The sequence below is a fragment of the Lycium ferocissimum genome, chromosome 3, assembly GCF_029784015.1.
Source record: "Lycium ferocissimum isolate CSIRO_LF1 chromosome 3, AGI_CSIRO_Lferr_CH_V1, whole genome shotgun sequence".
Lineage (NCBI taxonomy): Eukaryota > Viridiplantae > Streptophyta > Magnoliopsida > Solanales > Solanaceae > Lycium > Lycium ferocissimum.
The window spans coordinates 24,644,032-24,666,947 of NC_081344.1; the positions used below are offsets into that span (position 1 = coordinate 24,644,032).

Sequence of the window (22,916 nt, forward strand, 5' to 3'; positions counted from 1 at the left end):
CACGAAGTTGCAGTCCAAAAACCCTCGTTCACAGTTTCATAGCACCTTGCGATAACTAAATATGATATCCAGAAATCAAATTTTCTTATTCAGGAAATATCTGTGAAAATCAAAACAAATATGTAACATAAAATCAAATTTTTGCAACAGCCAAACCAGTACTATTAGTATTGAAACTAAATTAGTTAAGACAATTTTCACCAGCAAACTACCAAGGTATATTGTTTCTGTTCCTTTTTATACTCACCGCTTGCATCTTTGTGATATTTGAATTCAAAATATGATCCTACCAACAAAGGAGAGGCATAAGCATTACCTAATCAACTTATTATGTCCACCTTTTTAAGTATCCTAAATACCTTCACTTCCCAATTTAACCAATCCATTTGGGACACAGGAATGCTATTAGGACCGCATTTTTTTTAAAAAAAATTCGTAACATAAGCGACCTCACATGATTGCTAAGAAAGATATCAGACTGCAAACCAAACTTTAATGTGAGATTTTAAAGAAAAACTTCAGTCGAAGGTCCTATATTCTCAATCTCTTAAGATGAAAACAAACAAAAAGAGAAGCAGGGACTTGATATTCAGAAAGAAGCAACCAACCTCGACAATGCAATTATTTAAAAGAACATTTGATTAAGTTCTGATCAAAACTTAATTTGATATGGCATACGTTTGATATTATTTGTTGCTCGAGATGGGATACCGACCTAAAATTATCATATTGTTTATATCATATTATATTAAACTTTTTGTTGAATAGTCAAAGTCGACCATAATTCACATATTGTATCTCTTGAAACCACTATTTTTTCCGTTGTTTGAGTAGAGAGTAGTAAAGATCTACAATTATCATAAATTACAAATACAACATATTATATTACTTTGAATCATTTTATGTTTCACAAAAGTCAAAGTCAAATGACTTGTTAGCTTCACAAAACAAAATGTATCTCTCTATAAAAAATTAAACCACTATTTTTATATCCGATTATTTGAAATATGTAGTAATAGGGCTTCTTCCTATACCTATGAATTCCATTGGACCCGACATTGATTGGAAGAATATTTGAGTAGTCTTCCAATATCAATAGGTTGATTTTCTTCCTTACAAAGGAAAAAAGATTATTTTGGCCTTATTTGATCTCATTTATATGTCTTCACAAAAGGACCTTAGCTCCATGGAAAATGACTTGTTAGAATTGAAAGAAAAACAAAATGAAAAAGAAAACATAACACAAATATAATTTATAAAAAATAAAAAACCCAAAAAAAAAAAAAAAAAAAAAAACTGCAACTTATGAGTTATGACAGTACCGATAATGGGCAGTAGATGGATCATAGTTGGAGAAATGAATTAGAGTTAAATATTAAAAGAGGGAGATTAAGACACTACCCATATATCCTACGATTGGCAGATTAAAACACTAACCATATTAGAATTGAACAATATTTACTAAAATCAAGTTGTCTGAAATATCATCATCATAGCAACACTCGAAAAGAAATAGAAAAAAATATTAGTTTTAAAGAAGTGAGGATTGCAATGAGGTTAAAAACAGATCTTGGCTGATACAATAATGGAAGAGCCAACGAAAATACGTGCCCAGTAACATACAAAGTGCTCTACATTTAACATTTTTTCTAGTATTTTAATTTTGGTGACACATCGCTCACCCAATTCAATGAAAAATAAAGTTCACTTCCTTTAAAATGTTATAATAAATACAGAAACTGAAATATTTTGCAACATACTTTAGTATGATTAAAGTTCAGATTTTCTGTGATTTTTAGGTAAGGGCGAATTTGATGATTAGAAACCGACCCAAGTGAAGAATTAGACACAACAGATAGCAAAATATTTTTTGTTTCTATCTATTTTCTAGTTAATATTGAATGTTAGAAACTGAAATATTTTGCAACATACTTAAGTATGATTAAGTTATAATAAATACAGAAACTGAAATATTTTTTGCAACATCCTATCAATTTTCTGATTAGAAATCGACCCAATGTTAAGAACAGATAGCGGTTTCTACATATTTATTGAATGTTAAGATACATTTTACATTTTAAAAATATTCAAAGTGAAAGTTAGATTTTTTGAATAAAAGGAAGAATGCTAAATGTTGCAAAATATATACTAGAACAGAACTGCCTTTACGACGCAGTCACATCAGGAAAGAAATTGAATTGATCTCCATAGTATTGAGTTAAAGCAAATCTTAATGCGAGGATAAGGCAGAGGAACTCACCAACCAACAATGATATATGCTGCTCTGTTAAAACAAGAACTGAAAGACCCTCACTATTTTAGTATGTATGACCCGGTGATTTTTAGGTAACGCAATCTGTTAAAAAAATACAACCAAAGAGATCACTAGAAACCCCACAGACGAGATGCACATACCTTGTCTTACATCTAATTCGAGTAGACGATACTAAATCAATAAGGTATTGATTAGATCTAGAAATGAATCAACAGAATCTTCTTCAGGAAGCCCGGTTAAGTACATAGTTGGCAAACCCTATACAACCAAAGAGATCACTAGAAATGCCCGAGACGAGATGCAAAACTCCATTTTCCTCAAAAACCGACACAACCCACACTAGAGTATGAGTACTAAAAAGTTTCTTTGTCTTGAATTTGTTAGAAAGAACCCTACAATTCTTTCTGTTTTTTTTTTCAAACAAAAAAGTTAAAAGTACGAAGAAAGAATCAAAATGGAAAGCGTCCATTGTCGAATGGATAAGGACAGAGGTCTTCCGCAGGAGCGCATCTGGATATTGCCCTTTGGAAATCTAATTCTTTATTATGGTCGCCATGTGGCCAACCAGATATTCGACAAACAAAAACAAGCTAGTGTGATATACAAAAGAAAACAGACAAGAAAAGATAAATGCATGACCACCAAATGTAGAGGATCACTTTACACGACTACCCAAGACATTAGCGAGAACACCAAATGCAGGCAAGTGCTCTACACACTGCTAGCAAAGATGCATAATTCAATATTTAATCACGCACCCAGAACTGTCCCAGCCTCCGTCGCTGAACCATCGAAAGATCAATAAAAATGGCAGCAAAAGGAACTTTGACAAGAACACTAGATTTAATTAAGAAATTCTACAAAACAACAAATAGTTTGAATGCCCAATCCACAAGTCAACTGATCAAAAATCATGAGCAGTCTAAACCCTTCGCTTTTAGAAAATGATTGATCAAAACCGATGAAATCTAAAAATAGAAACAATAAATCAATGAAATCTACAATATACCTTAAAAATACAAACAATAGGTTATGGATTTAAATCACCCAATAAGAGAACCTAAAATTGAATAACAATGATCATATACCCGCCTCCATGGACATGTCAACTTTTCCTAAGAAAAGAAACTACTTAGAGTGCACATAACTTCAGTATGGTGAGAGAAGGGGACCTCTGACGACAACTGAATTGAGACTCTTCACTCACTGAAGCATGCACTACAGAAACCTCAACACAAATTGACAAACAAGCCGCTCCATGAGAAGTAGAATTCGCAGCTCTAAGACCCGACAGCTGCAAGCATGGAAAGGGAACAGTCAAGTGAAACGCTGGCGAAACCCAAGGTAGAAAATCTACAGATACAAGAGACAAGATTGAAAAGAAACCCCTTTTCTTGAAGCCTGAAAATACCCAGATCGCAATGCAAGCACCAAAAAGACCAAGAAACAGCACGCACAGCAACGAATACTGGAACATCATTTGCAATTCTCAAATTTACTCCTCATTAGCGTTCACTATGTGGTATACACATCCATCCATCCAACAAACAAAATCAAGCCTGTGTGATTATAAAAGCATGCAAGCAGAGAAGAAGAGCAAGAACACCAAAGGTAGAGGAGCACTGTACGCTATAAAAAGACCCAGAATTGAGTTTTACTAATGAGATGCCCATTACTGTAAGACAGGTAAGAGATCTCAACACTTGGATAATTGAAGAACATAAACATCTGGACTAGTAGCTAAGAATGGCAGAAAATATATTATACACAAATGTGAAAAGAATAATCTTAGTTGAGATCTTCCATAAAACAGCAGTTCTGACAAAGAGAGAAGGGAACCACTCTGATTAAGGAGAAAACCTCCAAGCAAATCACTAGAGATCTGACAAACAAGGACGCTCCATGAAGAGAATTCACTGCTCTATAAGACCCAACAGCTGCAAGCACAGAAAGAAGGGAACAATTAAGTCCAAAGCTGACGAAACCCATACCACTAGAGATGCCACACAAGATTCAAAACCCCCTTTATGTCGAAGCCCTGATAATATCCAGATGGCAGTGCCAGCACCAAAATGGCCAAGAAACAGGGTACACAAGGGCGCACATCGGGCACCAACCTCTGAAATTTGCAATCGAATGTATCACACACCATGTGCTCTACAAACATCTATCCAACCAAAGAAAATCAAGTGGTGTGATACACGAGAAAACGGAAGTGGAGAAGAAAATAGGGGAACACCAGAAGTACCAAAAGATCCAAAGTTTTCATAGCCACTATCAAAAGATCCAAAATTTATCAGGTATCCATAACCACCAGGGATCTCATCAGTTGAATCATCAAGGAAGCATCTGGACTAAAAACTAAAAACGCCAGCAGAATACAAAATACACTAGTATCATAGTTGAGAACTTTCACATATCAGCAGTTTTGACAGAGAAAAGGTAACCAGTGATCAGGGATGAAATCTGAATCAAAAATCTCAATACTCATTAAAAGCATTAACTAAAGAAACCTCGATGCAAATTGACAAACAACGCCGCTCCATGAAAAGATCTGTAAGACCCAACAGCTGCAAGCACAAAAAGAAGGGAATGCAGTTCAGTGGACAAAGCAGGTGAAACCCATACCAACTAGGGAATCACTGGAGGTGCCACACAAGATCAAAAACTCCCTTTTCTCGAAGCCCTGATAATATCCAAATCGCAGTGCAAGCACAAAAATGGCCAAGAAACATGCTGCACAGGAACACACACTGGACACCAACCTTTGAACTTTGCAAATCTAATCCACTATAACTGTCACCACACATCCATCCACCAAAAAAATCAAGCTGGCATGATACACAAAAGAGAACAGAAGCAGAAGAAAAGCAGCAAGAACACCAAGAGAGAAGAACACTGTACAGGGCTACCGAAGATCCAGAAGCGACTTTTGAGTACTTACCAAATGTCCATAAGTATGGACCATCAGGGACCTCATCAGGGTCATCAAGGAACATAAGCAAGTATCTAGACCAAAAACTAAAAATGGCAGCAGAATATGTGTTTTTGTTAGAAAGATCACAAATTTCTGTAAGGTCTTAGCACCAGCTTGGTCCTAAGCTTTCTCCTTTTCTTAATATATACAATCTACATACCTAAAAAGACATGGTAGCAGAACACAACACACATAAGTGGGAAAAAAACTACATAAGTTGAGAACTTCCATACATCAACAGTTTTGACAAAGAAGAGAAGGGAAGCACTCTGATTAGGGAAGAAAACTGAACTGAAAATCTTGATACTCATAGAAGACTGAACTAAAGAAACATCAACACACGTGGACAAACAAGGCCCGCTCCATGAAAAGAGTACTTCACTGCTCTATGAGACCCATGGCTGCAAGCACAGAAAGAAGGAAACAGTTAAGTGCAAAGCTGACCAAACCCAAACCACCTAGAAATCACTAAAGATGCCATAGACAAGATTGAAAAACCGCCTTTCTGTCGAAACCTAACAATATCCGGATTGCAGAGCAAGCACCAAAAATACCAAGAGGGTGCAGAGGAAAGCATACTGGATACCAACCTCTGAAATTTCCAAATCATAACCTCTGTAACTGTCACCATATGGTCTACACATCCATACAACAAAAATAAAACAAGTCGCGTGATAACCAAAAGAAACTGGAAGCAGAGAAGATAAGTAGGCTAGAAGACCAAAAGTGGAGGAGCACTTTACAGTGCTATCAGAAAATGACCGAGTGCTTATCAGCTGTCCATAACTATAAGAGACCTCATCAGTTGGATCATCGAAGAACATAAGCATCTGGACTAAGAACCTCATGGCAGCAGAATACAACACACTGGTGAAAAATATTATCTCAGTTAAACCTCCACACAACAGTAGTTTTGACAAAGAGAAAAAGGAGAATTTAGCCAAGAAAACTGAATTGAAAATCTCAATGCTCATAAAAGACTGAACTAAAGAAACCTCAACACAAATGTACAAACAAGGCCGCTCCAAAAAAGGGTAATTCACTGCTCTGTAAAACCCAATGGCTGCAAGCACAGAAAGAAGGGACAAGTTAAGTGCTTTGTTACCGTCATCGGTTGAATCATCGAAGAAGATAAGCATCTGGAGTAAAAACTTCATCGCAGCAGAATATAACACACTGGTGAGAATATTATCCTAGCTGGGAAACTTCAATACAACAGTAGTTTCAACAAAGTGAAAAGGGACCATTAGGGAAGAGAACTGAATGAAAATCTCGATACTCATAAAAGAATGAACTAAAGAAACCTCAGCTCAAATAGACAAACATGATCGCTCCACGAAAAGAAGAAGTCACTGCTCATGGCTGCAAGCAAAGGAAAGAAGGGAACAGTTAAGTGCAAAGTCGAGGAAACCCATAACGCCTAAGAAATCACTAGAGATGCCATAGACAAGATTGAAAACCCCCTTTTTGTCGAAGCCTGAGAGAAACCATATGGATCCAACCTTCGAAATTTCCAAATCTCAGATTGCAGTGCAAGACTGCAAGCACCAAAAAGACAAGACAAGGGTGCAGAGAACCAAAAGTAGAGAGACATTCATGGCGCTATCAAAGGATCCCAACCTTCCACAACCATAAGAAATTTCAGCAAGAACTTAACCTCTATTATTCTCACACATGTGGTCTACACATCCATACAACAAAAATCGACAAAAGTGGCGTGATAACCAAAAAGAGCAAAGAAGATAGAGCTAGAAGACCAAACGTGGAGGATAGACACTTTACAGCGCTATCAGAAGATGATCAAGCACCAAAAAGACCAAGAGTACTTATCAGAAATTTCCAAAACTTAACCTCTATTATCCTCACCATGTGTCCATAACCATAAGAGACCAAAGAAGATCATATCAGGATGATCATCAAGAACATAAGAGACATCTGGACTAAAAATAAGCTTCTGGACTAAAAAACACAGCAGAATACAACACACACTAATGAACGATGTTATCTTTGTCAAGAAACTTCCATAACACAGTATTTTGGACAAAGAGAAAAGGGAGCCACTAGGGAAGAAAACTGAATTGAAAATCTCAATAATCATAACTGAACTAAAGAAACCTCCAAACAAATCTCAACAAACAAGGTCGGCTCCATGAAAAGAAGAATTCACTGGTCCATAAGCCCCAATGGCTGCAAGAACAGAAAGAAGGGAGCAGTTAAGTGCAAAGTTAAGGAAAACCCATACCACACAAGAGATCATTAGAGGTGCCAGACAAGATTGGGAAACTCCCTTTCCTTGACGCACAGACTTCGAAATATCAAACCATCTATCACTATCACCATGTGGTCTACAAACATCTATCCAACCGAACAAAATCAAATGGTGTGTTAAACAAAAGAAAGCGGAAGCGGAGAAGATAAGAAGAGAGAACACCAGTTTAGGGTTTTACTTTACAGGGCTAAAAAAAGATCCAAAACTAATTGAGTTGGAGTACTTATCATGTGTCCATAGCCATCAGGGATCTCATCAGTTGGATCACCAAAGAACATAAGCATCTGGACTTAAAAAATAAAGATGGCAGCAGAATACAACACGCTAGTGAAAAAGTAATTTTAAATGAGGAGTTGACAGAGAGAGAAGGGAACCACTCTTATTAGGGAAGGAAACTGAATTGAAAATCTAGATAATCATTAAAAGCATTAATTAAAGAAACCTCAACCAAAATTGACAAACAAGGCCACTCCATGAAAAGAAGGATTCACTGCTCGTAAAACCCACCAACTGCAAGCACTGAAAGAAGGGAACAGTTAAGTGCAAAGCTGGCGAAGCCCATACAACAACCTAGGAAATCACTAGAAAATGCCAGAAAAGATTGAAAAACCCGTCCCTCGAAGCCTGATAATATCCAGATTGCAGTGCAAGCACCAAGATAACCAAGAAACAGGGTGCACACGAAAGCATACTGGGTACCAACCTTGCAAATACCAAATTTAATCCTTAACTGTCACCATACAACAGTAGTTTTGACAAAGAGAAAAAGGAGCTATCAGGCAAGAAAACTGAATTGAAAATCTCAATGCTCATAAAAAACTGAACTAAAGACACCTCAACACAAATGGACAAACAGGGCCGCTCCAAAAAAAAATAATTCACTGCTCTATAAAACCAAATGGCTGCAAGCACAGAAAAAAGGGAACAGTCAAGTACAAAGCTGACAAAACCCAACCACCTAAGAAAATACTAGAGGTGTCATAGACAAGATCGAAAAACCCCTTTTACCCCCTTATTGTCGAAGCCCTGACAATATCAAGATTGCAGTGCAAGCACCAAAAGACCAGAGGGTGCAGAGGAATGCTTACTGGATACCAACCTTTGAAATTTCCAGATTTTAACCTCTGTTACTGTCACCATATGATCTACACATCCATCCAACAAAAAGGAACAGACAAATGGCGTGATAAATAGAAGAAAAATGGAGAAAATAAGTAGCTAGAAGACCAAAGGTAGAGGACACTTCACGTCACTATCAAAAGATCCGAAATTGACCGAGTACTTACCGGGGTGTCCATAACCATAAAAGAGACCTCATCGATTGGATCATCGAAGAACATAAGCATCTGGAGTAAAAACTTCACGGCAGCAGAACATACAACACACGCTACAACACGCACTGGTGAAAAGTATTATCTCAGTTGAGAAACTTCAAAACAACAATAGTTTCAACAAAGAGAAAAGGGAGCCATTATGGAAGAGAACTGAATTGAATATCTCGATACTCATAAAAGACCGAACTTAAGAAACCTCAGCTCAAATGGGCAATATGATGGCTACTTTAACTGCTTATGGCTGCAAGCAAAGGAAAGAAGGGAACAGTTAGAGATGTTATGGACAAGATTGATAAACCCCTTTTTGTCGAAGCCTGGCAACATCCAGATTGCAGTGCAAGCACCAAAAAGACCAAGAGGGTGCAGAGAACGCATACTGGATCCCAACCTCTGAAATTTCCAAATCTTAACCTCTATTACTGTCACCATGTAGACTACACATCCATAGAACAAAAAATCGAGTGGCGTGATAACCAAAAGAGCAGAGAAGATAAGTAGCTAGAAGATAAAAAGTAGAGGAGCATTTTACAGCGCTATCACAAGATGATAGCGAGTACTTATCAGGTATCCATAGCCACAAGAGATCTTATCAGTTGGATCATCCAAGAACACGTAAGCATCTGGACTAAAAACTTCATGGCAACAGAATACAACACACACAGTGATCAATATTATCTTAGTCGAGAAACCTCCATACAACAGTAGTTTGGACAAAAAGGGAAAAGGGCGCCATTAGGGAAGAAAACTGAATTGAAAATCTCAATAATCATAAATGACTGAACTAAAGAATCCTCCAAACAAATCTCAACAAACAAGTTCGCTCCATGAAAAGAATACACTGGTCCGTAAGACCCGATGGCTGCAAGCACAGAAAGAAGGGAGCAGGTAAGTACAAAGTTTGCAAAACCCATACCACACAAGAGATCGCTAGAAGTGCCAAACAAGATTGGAAAACTCCCTTTTCTCGACGGACACTTTGAAACCAAAATACCAAACTTTGAAATTTCAGAATCAAACCATCTATTATTATCACCGTGTAGTCGACAAACATCCATCTAACCAAACAAAATCAAGTGGTGTTGTTAAAACAAAAGAAAGCGGAAGTAGAAAAGATAAGTCAGCGAGAACACCAAATGTAGGCAGGGCTACCAATAGAACCAAAATTAATTGAGTTAGATTACTTATCATGTGTCCATAACCATCAAGGATATCATCAGTTGGACCACCAAAGAACATAAAATTCTGGACTAAAAAATAAAGATGGCAGCAGGATACAACACACTAGTGAAAAAAATATTTTAGACGAGGATAACAGCAGTGTTGAGTGTTGACAGAGAGAGAAGGGAACCACGCTGATTAGGGAAGAAAACGAAATTGAAAATCTAGATAATCTTTAAAAGCATTAATTAAAGAAACCTCAACCAAAATTGACAAACAAGGCCACTCCGTGACAAGAAGGATTCACTGCTCGTAAGACCCAACAGCTGCAAGCACCTAAAGAAGGGAACAGTTAAAGTGCAAAGCTGGCAAAGCCCACACAACAAAATAGGAAATCACTAGAAAATGCCCAGACAAGATTGGAAAACCCATCTCCCGAAGCCTGATAATATCCAGATTGCAGTGCAAGCACAAAAATGACCAGGAAACAGGGGTGCACAGAAACGCCAACTGGACACCAACCTTGCAAATATCCGAATCGAATCCTCTGACTGTCGCCACATCCACCCAACAAACAAATCAAGCTGGCATAACACACAAAAGGTAACAGAAGCAGAGTAGATAAGCAGCGAGAACACAAAAATAGAGTAGGACTTACGGGGGCTATCAAAATATCCAGAATTGAGTTTTGAGTATTTATCAGGTGTCCATAACCACCATCAAACATCGACCTAATCAGTTGGATCACAGAACAACATAAGCATCTGGACAAAACTAAAAATGGCAGTGCAGCACGCTGTGCAAAAACTATTTTAGCTAAGAACTCCCATAACAGCAGGCTTTGACAAAGAGAGAAGAGAACCACTCTGATTAGGAAGAAAGCTGGATTGAAAAACTCCTACTCATAAAATCCTGAACTAAAAAAACCTCAACACAAATTGGCAGACAAGGCCGCACGGTGAAAAGCGGAATGCAAAGCTCTGTAAGACCCAATGGCTGCACGCATAGAAAGAAGGGAACAGTAAAGTACAAATCTGGCGAAACCCATACCACCTAAGAAATCACTAGACATATCAGAGACAAGATATTACGAAAAGAACCTTTGTTGAAGCCTCACAATATCTAAATATAATCCGCATTACTGTTCAAAGTGGTATACGCATCCTTCCAACAGAGAAACTCAAGCTGGTGTGATAAGCAACAGAAAACGAAAGCAGGAAAGATTTATACACACTTGTGGAAAGAATTATTGTAGTTGAAAACTCCAATATAACTGCAATTTTGACAAAGAGAAGGGAATCTCTATGATCAGGAAAGAAAACTGAACCGAAAATCTAGACACTCGTGGAAAGCCTGAACCAAGTAAAACCCTGAATGCCAGTAGACAAACAATGTTCCATGAAAGGAAGATTTCACTGCTCTGAAAGACCCAACGACTGCAAGCACAAAAGGAAGGGAACAGTTAAGTGCAAAGCCGGCAAAACCCATGCCACATAGAAGAGATCTCAGATGTGCCAGACGAGATTGCAAGATTCCCTTTTCTCGGAACCTGGCATTATCCAGATTGCAGTGCAAGCACCAAAATGGCCAAGATACAAGGTGCACAGGGCATTACAGAAACCGACCTTCGAAATTTCCAAATCTAATCCTCTATCACTGTCACCATGTGGTCTACAAGCATGCCTCCAACCAAAACCAAATCAAGTGACGTGATAAACAAAAGAAAACAGAAGCAGAGCAGATAAGTACCAAGAACACCAAGCAGAGGAATACTTAATGTGGATACAAGAAGAAGAAGATCTAGAATTGAGTTTGGATACTTATCAGGTGTCCATAACCATCAGGGATCTCATCAGTTGGATCATCCAAAAACATAAGCATCTGGACTAACTTTATGGTATCAAGGATACAACACACACTAGTGGAAAAGAATATCTTAGTCGAGAAACTTCCATACAACAATAGTTTTGAAAAAGAGAGGAGCGAATCACGCAGATTGGGGAAGAAACAGAATGAAAATCCCACTAAGCAAAGAGCCTGAATTAGAAAATCCTCAACACAAATTGACAAACAAGGCCACTCCATGACAAGATGTATTCACTGCACTGTAAGACCCATACCACCTAGGAAATCTCTAGAAATGTCAGATAAGATTGAAAAACCCCTTCTGTCGAAGCCCTGATGATATCCGGATTGGAGTACAAGCACAAAAATGGCAAAGAAACTGGGTGCACATGAATGCACACCGGACACCAACCATTGAAATTTCCAAATCTAATCCTCTAACTATCACCACACATGCATCCAACAAACAAACTGGCTTAAAACAAAAAGAAAAAGTAAATAAAGAAGATACGCAGCGAATATACTAAAAGAGAGGAGCACTTCACGGGGCTGTCAAGAGATCCAGAATTGAGTTTTGAGACTTATCAAGTGTCCATAACCATCAAGCATCTGGATAAAATCTAAAAATGGCAGGCAGAATACAACACATGATAGTGAAAAACCCAACTTTAGTCGAGAACTTCGATACAACAACAATTTTGACAAAGAATGAAGGCAACCACTCTGATTGGGGAAGAAAACTGAAATGAAAATATCAGTACTCATAAATCCTGAACTAAAGAAACGTCAAACAAATGGACAAACAAGGGCGCTCCATGAAAAGAATAATTCACTGCTCTGTAAGACCAATGGCACAGAATACGGGAACAGTTAAGTGCTATACCACCTAAGAAATCACTAGAAAGCCCCTTTCTGTCGAAGCCTGACAATATCCAGATTGCAGCGTGAGCATGAAAAGGACCAAGAAATAGGGTGCACACGGATGCATACTGGGTATCGACCTCTGAATTTTCCAAAGCTAATCCTCTATTACTGTCACCATGTGGTCATCCAACAAACAAAATCAAGCTAGTGCAATAACCAAAAGGAAACGGAAGCAGAGAGAAAATAAATAGCTAGAAACTGTAAGATAGAGGAGCACTTCACAAGATACAGGATTGACTTTGAGTACTTAGCAGATAGAGGAGCTCATCAGTCGGATCATAAAAACAAGAAAAAGGTAAAAATGGCAGCAGACCACACTTGTGAAAAAAATCATCTTAGTTGAGAACTCCCGTATAACAGCAGTCCAATAAATGCCAAAGACCTGGGAACTGCTGCAAGCACAGAATAATTGCACTTAGATGCCCATCCATGTATCTTGACAACCGACACTACTAAGAATGACATATGATGACCGATCAATCTACTGAACAAACTGGTAATTCCCAAAAGACGGCAATCACCTAATCTTCCAAAGGCTATGAACACGCAAGAATATCAAACAAACGATCTCTAAGAAACACCAAATCAACTAATAGCAACAACCTCAAAATCCTAATCTATCGAGGATTAAAAACCACAATACATCCGTTGTATATACAGAGAGAAACCAGAAAACCAAAACAAACTGGGATGGAATAATTGTCTTCCGAGCGAGTCTATTTATAGGTTGTGGGCGGTTAGAATGGACAGCTATGATTTAAAGCCATGAACTTAAAGAACGCGGTATTCGTACCGACAATAATAATAATAATAATAATAATAATAATAATATGTCAAAGGCGGTGGCTTTGGGTCGGTGTCTTTGAGTTGTATTAATTACGTGGTCCACAAATATTTGTTTCTCAAAGCTTTTTACATGAGATTTTTAGTAGCCACAACAATTCGTTAGAAAAAATAACAATACAATTAACTCATGTACGTTTTTTATTCGACAGTGTATCTTATTTTTTTTCGAAGATTACTTCCCTTTTTACTTCTGGTTTGGAATTTGGATACAAATTAGAGAAAATACATAAAATATATTCTAAACTTGTTTATGTAACTCAGTTTCACACTGAAATTTTACAGGCTTACACGCTCCACCACATCAACGCCATGTCAGCAACTGATTAAATTTTGAATACACTTTTTCTTTATATATATATATATATATAGACACACACACACACATTAGTATATCAAGAAAAGAATATTAAGAATATTAATTATATGTTGGGCATTAAAAAATGACATGTGTATTATTTTTTCAGTTTTTTAAATCTCTTTCTCTTCTCACTCGCTTCTAGGAACGTGAGTGTACTTTCTCTACCATGTCACCTCTTAGGGAATATACTATCGACAAGAATGGAGGTACTTAAATGCCCATAAAATTACAATGCTAAAATAAATTTCGTGAATAGGTTTGGAGGGGGGCGGCGATTTTATGCATTTTCCTAAGTGTTTTGATGAATATGTATGATTTTATAAGTTATGTTTATATGAATGTATAATTGCTAAATGCATGTACGAAGTGATTATAATATCACACATAATATAAGAGTTGTACATGAATGATATGTGATTTTTTTGAGGAACTTCGCTCGTTCAAGTTTATAGGACCCCGAGTGAATGTGTGGTTTTAATTTTATAATGAGATATATGTATTTTTGACTTTAAATGAATTAATAAATAATTAAATGATTTTTATGCATCAAAACAAAAAAGAGTAATTATTCGTACTAATATTTGGATGACCACCCATCAAAATTTTCCCCAACAATGTATTCAAAAGATTCTATTTTGTTTCAAATCATGGCACTCAGTAACTAGAAATCTAATACAAAGACATGAGACACAACTCAAAAACAAATTAACCAAAAGATTGAAAGTAAAGATAGGAGTTGAAGATACCTCCGTGGATGGGCGGATGACTCACCTCAACTGTGGAAGCTAGACGAGCATACTCAACAATATGCTGCTAGATAACCTTCAACAATATCTGCACAGAGCAGTAAATAATGAGTCAAAATGATCCAGTAAGATCATCGATCCACCCGTCTTACCCCTAGGACAAACTTTGAAAATGGTAATGGATAATGACATAATCAAGCTCCCACAAGTATAAAACAGCTATATTATCACGATATCAAAGAAAGATACATGAATAAGCTCAAACTAACTACTAAACAAATACAAGCTATGATGTTAATTGTTGCTAAATATACTGATGCGGGGCATTCAGTTCGTTTAGCCCACATCTCTTACCCATATTTACTGTGTTGGACGCATGCTTACCCATCTAGGGTGGTGCATTGATCACCCGCCTTAATAAATCTCTCAATATTGTCGAGTCGCTTTCTGCTTAATAAGGAGCGCATGATCGCTATCCCAACAACGTCTTAATATGATCCTTTTATTTAATTAAGGTAAGAAATATTTTAATATCTTTTGGTTTTTACACAAGAATACTTTCGTATTATTTTAATATTTAGGTATTAGTAAAGACCACTTTGTAAATTTAATGAGATAAGGGTAAAAAACACACCTCAACTATCACTTTTTTTTTTTTTGTGTTTCATACCTGAACCATCCGAAGTGAGACTTTCCTACCTAAACTATCACCAGATAGTTAGCAAAACACACCTAAACGCTGACTAGACTAAATATTTGACCTCAAACACCAAAATGAACGTGAAGCATAATTTTCTCTAAAAATTTCGTCCATTTGACATATGTAACAGCTATATATGAGCTGACTCATTATTTTTTTAATTTTCCAATTAATTATTTAAAACCCTAAGCTCTCCCGCTTCTTCTTCATCATTTGTCAACCATTTTTCTTCATTTCTTCTTCTCTTGTGCAGATTTCTCATTTATTTCTACTTCATTATCAGCCTTGTTATTCATTTTCTTCTTCTGTAAAAGCTAATAAGATTTTCTCCTTCATTTTGTTTCCCTTCATCTTCTTCATTGGTCATATTTTCTTGTCAAAATGACGAAGAATGTCTTGCACAAATGTGGACAGATTATCGACGTGGAATTAACTTTTAACCTAACAATTAGTTCTGCCACGGTGGAATTATTTATCCCTGTAAAGTACCACATGGCATGATTTTTAAACAAAAAAGAGAGTGTAGTATACGCACCATCATAAATAAGTCAAGTGTGTTTTGCTAACTATCTGGTGATAGTTTAGGTAGGAAAGTCTCACTTCAGATAGTTCAGGTGTGAAACACACAAAAAAAAAAAAGTAATAGTTGAGATGAGTTTTTTACCCTTATCTCTAAATTTAATACTAGTAAGTTTTTTCATCAAGATTCCTAGTTAGTGAATAATTGATCCGACATATTTATACAGGAAAACAGAAAAATAGTATTTCTCATACTAAAATTTTGGATAATCCCCCGTCAAAGTTTTCCCTAACAAAAAAATAGTATTCAAAAGATCCTATTTTGATTCAAATCTTGAGTCTGAGTTGGGACTATCGTTGTTTGAGGTAATTTTTTGGGTTTGTTTAGTTAATGGGGTTTTCCTTTTGTTGATACAACATCATTTGGTCATTCTCAAGCACACATATCCAAATAATTGGGATTAAAGCTTATCTGTTGATGTTATAAACAAACAAAATCAAGCTCGTGTGATACACAAAAGAAAACGGAAGCAGAGAAAATAAGCAGCGAGATCACCAAAAGAAAGCTGAAGCAAAGAAGAAAAATATGCCGAAAGACCAAAAGTGGAGGAGCACTTTACAAAAATATCATTCCATAACCATAAGAGACCTCATCGGTTGGATCATCGAAGAACATAAGCATCCGGACTAAGAACCTCGTGGCAAGAATACAACACATCAAGGTTAAAAATATTATCTCGGTTAAACCTCCACACAACAGTAGTTTGACAAAGAGAAAAGGGAGCTTTTAGCCAAGAAAACTGAATTGAAAATCTCGATGCTAATAAAAGACTAAACTAAAGAAACCTCCACACAAATGTACAAACAAGGCCGTTCCAAAAAAGGGTAATTCATTGCTCTGTAAAACTCAATGGCTGCAAGCACAGAAAGAAGGGAACAGCTAAGTGAAAAGCTGACGAAACCCAAACCACTTAAGAAAATACTAGAGATGCCATAGACAAGATTAGAAGCCCCCCTTTTGTCAAAGCACGGACAAATCCAGATTGCAGTGCAAGCACCAAAAAGACCAAGAGGGTGCAGAGGAACACATACTGGATACCAACCTTCGAAATTTCCAAATCTTAACCTCTGTTACTGTCACCATATGATCTACACATCCATCCAACAAAAAAGAGCAGACAAGTGGTGTGATAACCAACAGAAAACAGAGAAAATAAGTAGCTAGAAGACCAAAGGTAGAGGGACACTTTACGGCGCTATCAAAGGATCCAAAATTGACCGTACTTATCGGGTGCCCATAACCATAGGAGACACCTCAGCGGTCGAAGAGCATAAGCATCTGGAGTTAAAACTTCATCGCAGCAGAATTTAACACACTAGTGAAAAATATTATCTTTGAGAAACTTCAATACAACGGTAGTTTCAACTTTCAACAAAGAGAACAAGGGACTATTAAGAAAGAGAACTGAATGAAAATCTCAATACTCATAAAAGACTGAACTAAAGAACCTTAGCTCAAATAGACAAACATGATCGCTCCACGAAAAGAAGAAGTCACTGCTCATGGCTGCAAGCACAGAAAGAAGGGAACAGTTAAGTACAAAGATGACGAAACCCATACCACCTCAGATAACAACAACAACAACATACCCAGTGAATCCCACAATGTGGGGTCTGGGGAGGGTAGAGTGTACGCAGACATCTTACCCCTACCTTAGGTAGAGAGGTCAAGCATGTTTCCGAAGACCCTCGGCTCAAGAAAAAGGCATATGAAAGGTCAGATCCGGGCAAACAAATCAAAGCAATTATGAAAATGAAAACAATGAAAGTAATGAAAGCAATGAAAGTAAATAAGCCATTGTAAACCAATAGATACTCGCAGGAATCAAGAGACAAGAAACTATAGAGCAATAAAACTACTCGTAAGAAAGGATAAACGCGACTACCTACTAGCCTACTACCCTAATATGAGTCCTCCATACCCTCCTATCTAAGGTCATGTCCTCGGTAAGCAGGAAATGCGCCATGTCCTATCTAATGACCACTCCCCAATACTTCTTCGGCCTACCTTTACCTCTTCTGAAACCGTCACTAGCCAGCCTCTCGCACCTCCGCACTGCGGCATTTGCATCTCTTCGCATCACATGCCCAAACCATCTCAGCCTCGCTTCCCCCATCTTGTCTTCCACTGAGGCTACTCCAACCTTGTCTCGGATGACTTCATTCCTAATCCTATCGCTCCTAGTGTGCCCACACATCCATCGCAGCATTCTCATTTTCGCCACTTTCATCTTCTGAACATGAGATTTCTTGACTGGCCAACACTCCGCCCCATACAACATAGTTGGTCTAACCACCACTTTGTAGAACTTGCCTTTAAGTTTTAGTGGCACCTTCTTGTCACACAACACTCCGGAGGCAAGCCTCCATTTCATCCACCCTGCACCAATACGGTGTGTGACGTCATCATCAATGTCCCCATTTCCTTGTATAATAGACCCAAGATACTTGAAACTATCTTTCTTCTGTATGACCTGGGTGCCAAGCTTCACTTCAACGTCCGCCTCATGCACTATATCACTGAACTTGCACTCCAAGTACTCTGTCTTGGTCCTACTCAACTTGAACCCTTTAGACTCCAGAGTTTGTCTCCAAACCTCCAGCTTAGCGTTAACTCCGCTGCGAGACTCGTCAATCAGGACTATGTTATCCACAAATAACATACACTATGGCACCTCACCTTGAATTTTCCCCGTCAATCCATCTATCACCAAGGAAAATAAAAATGGACTAAGAGCTGATCCCTGGTGCAACCCCATCACCACTGGAAAGTGCTCTGAGTCTCCTCCTATAGTCCTTATCCTGGTCTTGGCCCCATCATACATGTCCTTGATCGCCCTAATGTACGCCACAGGTACACCTCTAGCCTCCAAGCATCTCCATAGAACCTCTCTCGACACTTTGTCGTATGCCTTTTCTAGGTCGATGAATACCATGTGCAGGTCCCTCTTCCTCTCTCTATACTGCTCCACCAGTCTCCGTACAAGATGAATAGCTTCTGTAGTTGAGTGCCCCGGCATGAATCCGAACTGGTTCTCTGAGATAGACACGCCTCTCCTCACCCTCATCTCCACCACCCTTTCCCACACTTTCATAGTGTGGCTTAGCAACTTGATCCCTCTGTAGTTGTTGCAACTTTGAATGTCGCCCTTGTTCTTGTCCAATGGAATCACTGTACTGCATCTCCATGCTTCGGGCATCTTAGCCGTCTTAAAGATGACATTAAAAAATCGAGTCAACCACTCCAAACCTACCCTGCCTGCAGTCTTCCAAAAATCTCCAGGAATCTCATCGGGCCCGGTCGCTCTTCCCCTACTCATCCTACGAATAGCAGCCTTAACTTCCTCAACCTTTATACTCCTACAATATCCAAAATCACGACACCTCTCGGAGTACTCCAAATCTCCCAACACAATATCTCTATCCCCTTCGTCGTTCAAGAGTTTGTGAAAGTATGATTGCCATCTCCGTCTAATGAGAGCGTCCTCCACCAGTACCCTGCCATCCTCGTCCTTGATGCACTTCACCTGATCCAAGTCACGCGCCCTCCTCTCCCTCACCTTGGCTAGTCGGTACAACTTCTTATCCCCGCCTTTGTCCTCTAGTTCTACATACAGGCGTTCAAAAGCTGCTGTCTTTGCCGCCGTAACCGCTAACTTTGCCTCCTTCCTCGCCATCTTATACAATTCCCTATTCGTTCGCTTCTCCTCATCATCCTTGTTGTCTACCAACTTCGCATACGCCACCTTCTTAGCTTCCACCTTCTCTTGAACTTCTCCATTCCACCACCAGTCCCCTCGGTGCCGACCACGGCTACCCTTCGAGACCCCCAGCACCTCTCTAGCTGCTTCCCTAATGCAACTGGTCGTCTTATCCCACATGTTGGTCGCCTCCCCACTACTCTCCCAGGCTCCCATAGTCCTCAACTTCTTCCCCATCTCCAGGGCACCCGTCATGGTCAAACTCCCTCATTTGATCCTAGGCCTGTCATCCACGACCCTCTTTCTCTTCCTCATCTTGATTTCCAAATCCATCACCAAGAGCATATGTTGGGTCGTTAGATTTTCACTCGGAATCACCTTGCAGTCTTTACAAAGACTTTTATCGTCCCTCATAAGGAGTAAAAAGTCTATCTGCGTCTTAGCCACCGAACTACGAAAGGTTACCAAGTGCTCCTCCTTCTTCGAAAAACTTGAATTGGCTACCACCAGCCCAAAGGCTTTTGCCAAATCCAACAGTGCAACTCCTCCTCCGTTCATGTCCCCGAAACCACAACCTCTATGCACATCATCATATTCCCCGAAATTGACCTAATGTGCCCATTGAAATCTCCTTCGATGAATAGCTTCTCAGTGGGCGGAATACCTCCCATCATCTAGTCCAAATCCTCCCAAAAACGTCTTTTCTCCTCCTCGCCCAAGCCCGCTTCCAAAGACATAAGCACTCCATACCACCTCAGATATCACTAGATATGCAAGAGCCAGGTTGAAAACCCCCTTTTTTGACAAAGCCTGACTTTATCCAGATTGGAGTACAAGCACCAAAATGGCAAGGAACAGGGTGTAAAGGAATGCATATTGAAATTTCCAATTGTAATCCTCAACTGTTACCGGCACATCCATCCAACAAACAAAATCAAGCTAGCCTGATAAACAGAAGAATACAGCAGCAGAGAAAATAAGCAGCGAGAACACCAAAAGAGAGAAGCACTTTACGGGGCTATCGAAATATCCAGAACTGACTTAGAGTACTTAATCAGGTCCATAATCATCCACCAAGACCTCATCAATTGGATCGTCGAAGAACACAAGCATCTGGACTAAACACTAAAACTAGCAGCAGAACACAACAAGCATTAGAGAGAGAAAACTATTTTAGTTCAGAAATGAAAATTTCTGTACTCATAAAAGCCTAAACAAAAGAAACCTCAACACAAATGGACAAACAAGGCCGCTCCATGAAAAGAATAATTCATGGCTCTGGAGCCAATGGCTACTGAAAGCACAGAAAGAGGGGAACAGTTCAGTGCAAAGCTGATGTAACCCCTACCACCCAAGAAATCAATAGGAAAAATGCCAAAGACAAGATTCGAGACCACCTTTTTGTAGCAAGATCAGATTGTAGTGCAAGCACCAAAATAGCAAGAAACAAGGTGCACACAAACGCATACTGGACACCAACCTTTGAAATTTCCAAATCTAATCCTCTTAATTGTTACCACACATCCATCCAACAAACAAAATCAAGCTCGCGTGATAAACGAAGAAAGCTAGGAGAAAAATAAGCAGCGAGAACACCAAAAGAGAGAAGAACTTTATGGGGCTATCGAAATATCCAGAACTGACTTCAAGTACTTAATCAGGTGTCCATAACTATCAACCACCAGGGCCTCATCAGTTTGATGGTCAAAGAACGTAAGCATCTGGACTCAAAAACTAAAAATGGCATCAGATACAACAAACACTAGTGAAAAAAACTATTTTGGTTGAGAAATGAAAATTTCTGCACTCATAAAAGCCTAAACTAAAGGAACCTTGACACACATGGACAAACAAGGCCGTTCCATGAAAAGCATAATTCATGGCTCTGTAATGGCTGCTACAAGCATAGAAAGAAGGGAATGGTTAAGTGCAAAGCTGATGTAACCCCTACTACCTAAGAAATCACTAAAAATGCCAGAGACAATATTCGAAACCACCTTTCTGTCGTATCAAGACAATATCCAGATTGTAGTGCAAGCACCAAAATGGCAAGAAACCGGAAGCACAGAAACGCATACTAGACACCAACATCTGAATTTCCTAATCTAATTTTCTCAATGGTTACTAGACATCCATCCAAGAAACAAAATCTAGCTATGTGATTCATAGAAGAGAACGGAAAGCGAGAAAACCAGAATAGAGGAGCACTTTATGGGGCTAACGAAATATCCAGAACTGACTTCAAGTACTTAATCAGGTGTCCATAACCATCAACCGCCAGGGCCTCATCAGTTGGATGGTCAAAGAACGTAAGCATCTGGACTAAAAACTAAGATGGCAGCAGAATACAACAAACACTAGCGAAAAAAACCATTTTGGTTGAGAATTGAAAATTTATGTACTCATAAAAGCCTGAACTTAAGAAACCTCAGCACAAATGGACAAACAAGGCCGCTCCAGGAAAAGAATAATTCATGGCTCTGTAAGACTCAATTGCTGCAAGCACATAAAGAAGGGAAGAGTTAGTGCAAAGCAGATGTAACCCACACTACCTAAGAAATCACTAGGAAAAATGCCAGAGATTCGAAACCCCCTTTTGTCGCAAAGAAAGACAATATCCAGATTGTAGGGTACACATAAACACATACTGGACACCAACCTTCGAAATTTCCAAATCTAATCCTCTAACAAACAAAATCAAGCTCGCGTGATAGACAGAAGAAACGGCAGCAGTGAAAATAAGCAGTGAGAACACCAAAAGAGAGAAGCACTTTATGGGGCTATCAAAATATCCAAAACTGACTTCAAGTACTTAATCAGGTGTCCATAACCATCAACCACCACGGCCTCATCAGTTGGATGGTCAAAGAACATAAGCATCTGTACTAAAAAACTAAAAATGGCACCAGAATAAATGAACACTAGTTAAAAAAAACTATTTTGGTTGAGAAAGGAAAATTTCTGTACTCATAAAGCCTGAACTAAAGGAACCTCAACACAAATGAACAAACAAGGCCGTTCCATGAAAGTATAATTCATGGCTCGCAAGACCCAATAGGCTACGCCGCAAACACGAAAGAAAGGAACAAGTTAAGGGAACAGCAAAGCTGATGAAACCCATACCACCTAAGAAATCACTAAGAAAGATGCCAGAGACAAGATTCAAAACCCTCTTTATGTCGAAGCCCAAAATATCCAGATTGC

The 22,916-nt window shown here is 38.6% G+C and overlaps 2 long non-coding RNA genes across 3 annotated transcripts; one reads left to right on the forward strand and one right to left on the reverse strand.

Moving 5' to 3' along the window:
* Nucleotides 1-2,571: 2,571 nt before the first annotated feature.
* Nucleotides 2,572-12,120, reverse strand: LOC132050087 (uncharacterized). 2 transcript variants are annotated; one of them, XR_009413245.1, is made up of 3 exons: nucleotides 11,563-12,120; nucleotides 4,267-6,729; nucleotides 2,572-4,157 (listed from the first exon to the last, which is right to left on the reverse strand). It is a non-coding gene; the product is annotated as an uncharacterized LOC132050087 (long non-coding RNA). The 2 variants fall into 2 exon arrangements; XR_009413244.1 differs by having other exon boundaries at nucleotides 2,572-3,950; nucleotides 4,118-6,729.
* Nucleotides 6,257-22,852, forward strand: LOC132050092 (uncharacterized). Its single transcript, XR_009413263.1, has 3 exons — nucleotides 6,257-6,352; nucleotides 8,833-9,131; nucleotides 22,815-22,852. It is a non-coding gene; the product is annotated as an uncharacterized LOC132050092 (long non-coding RNA).
* Nucleotides 22,853-22,916: the final 64 nt, after the last annotated feature.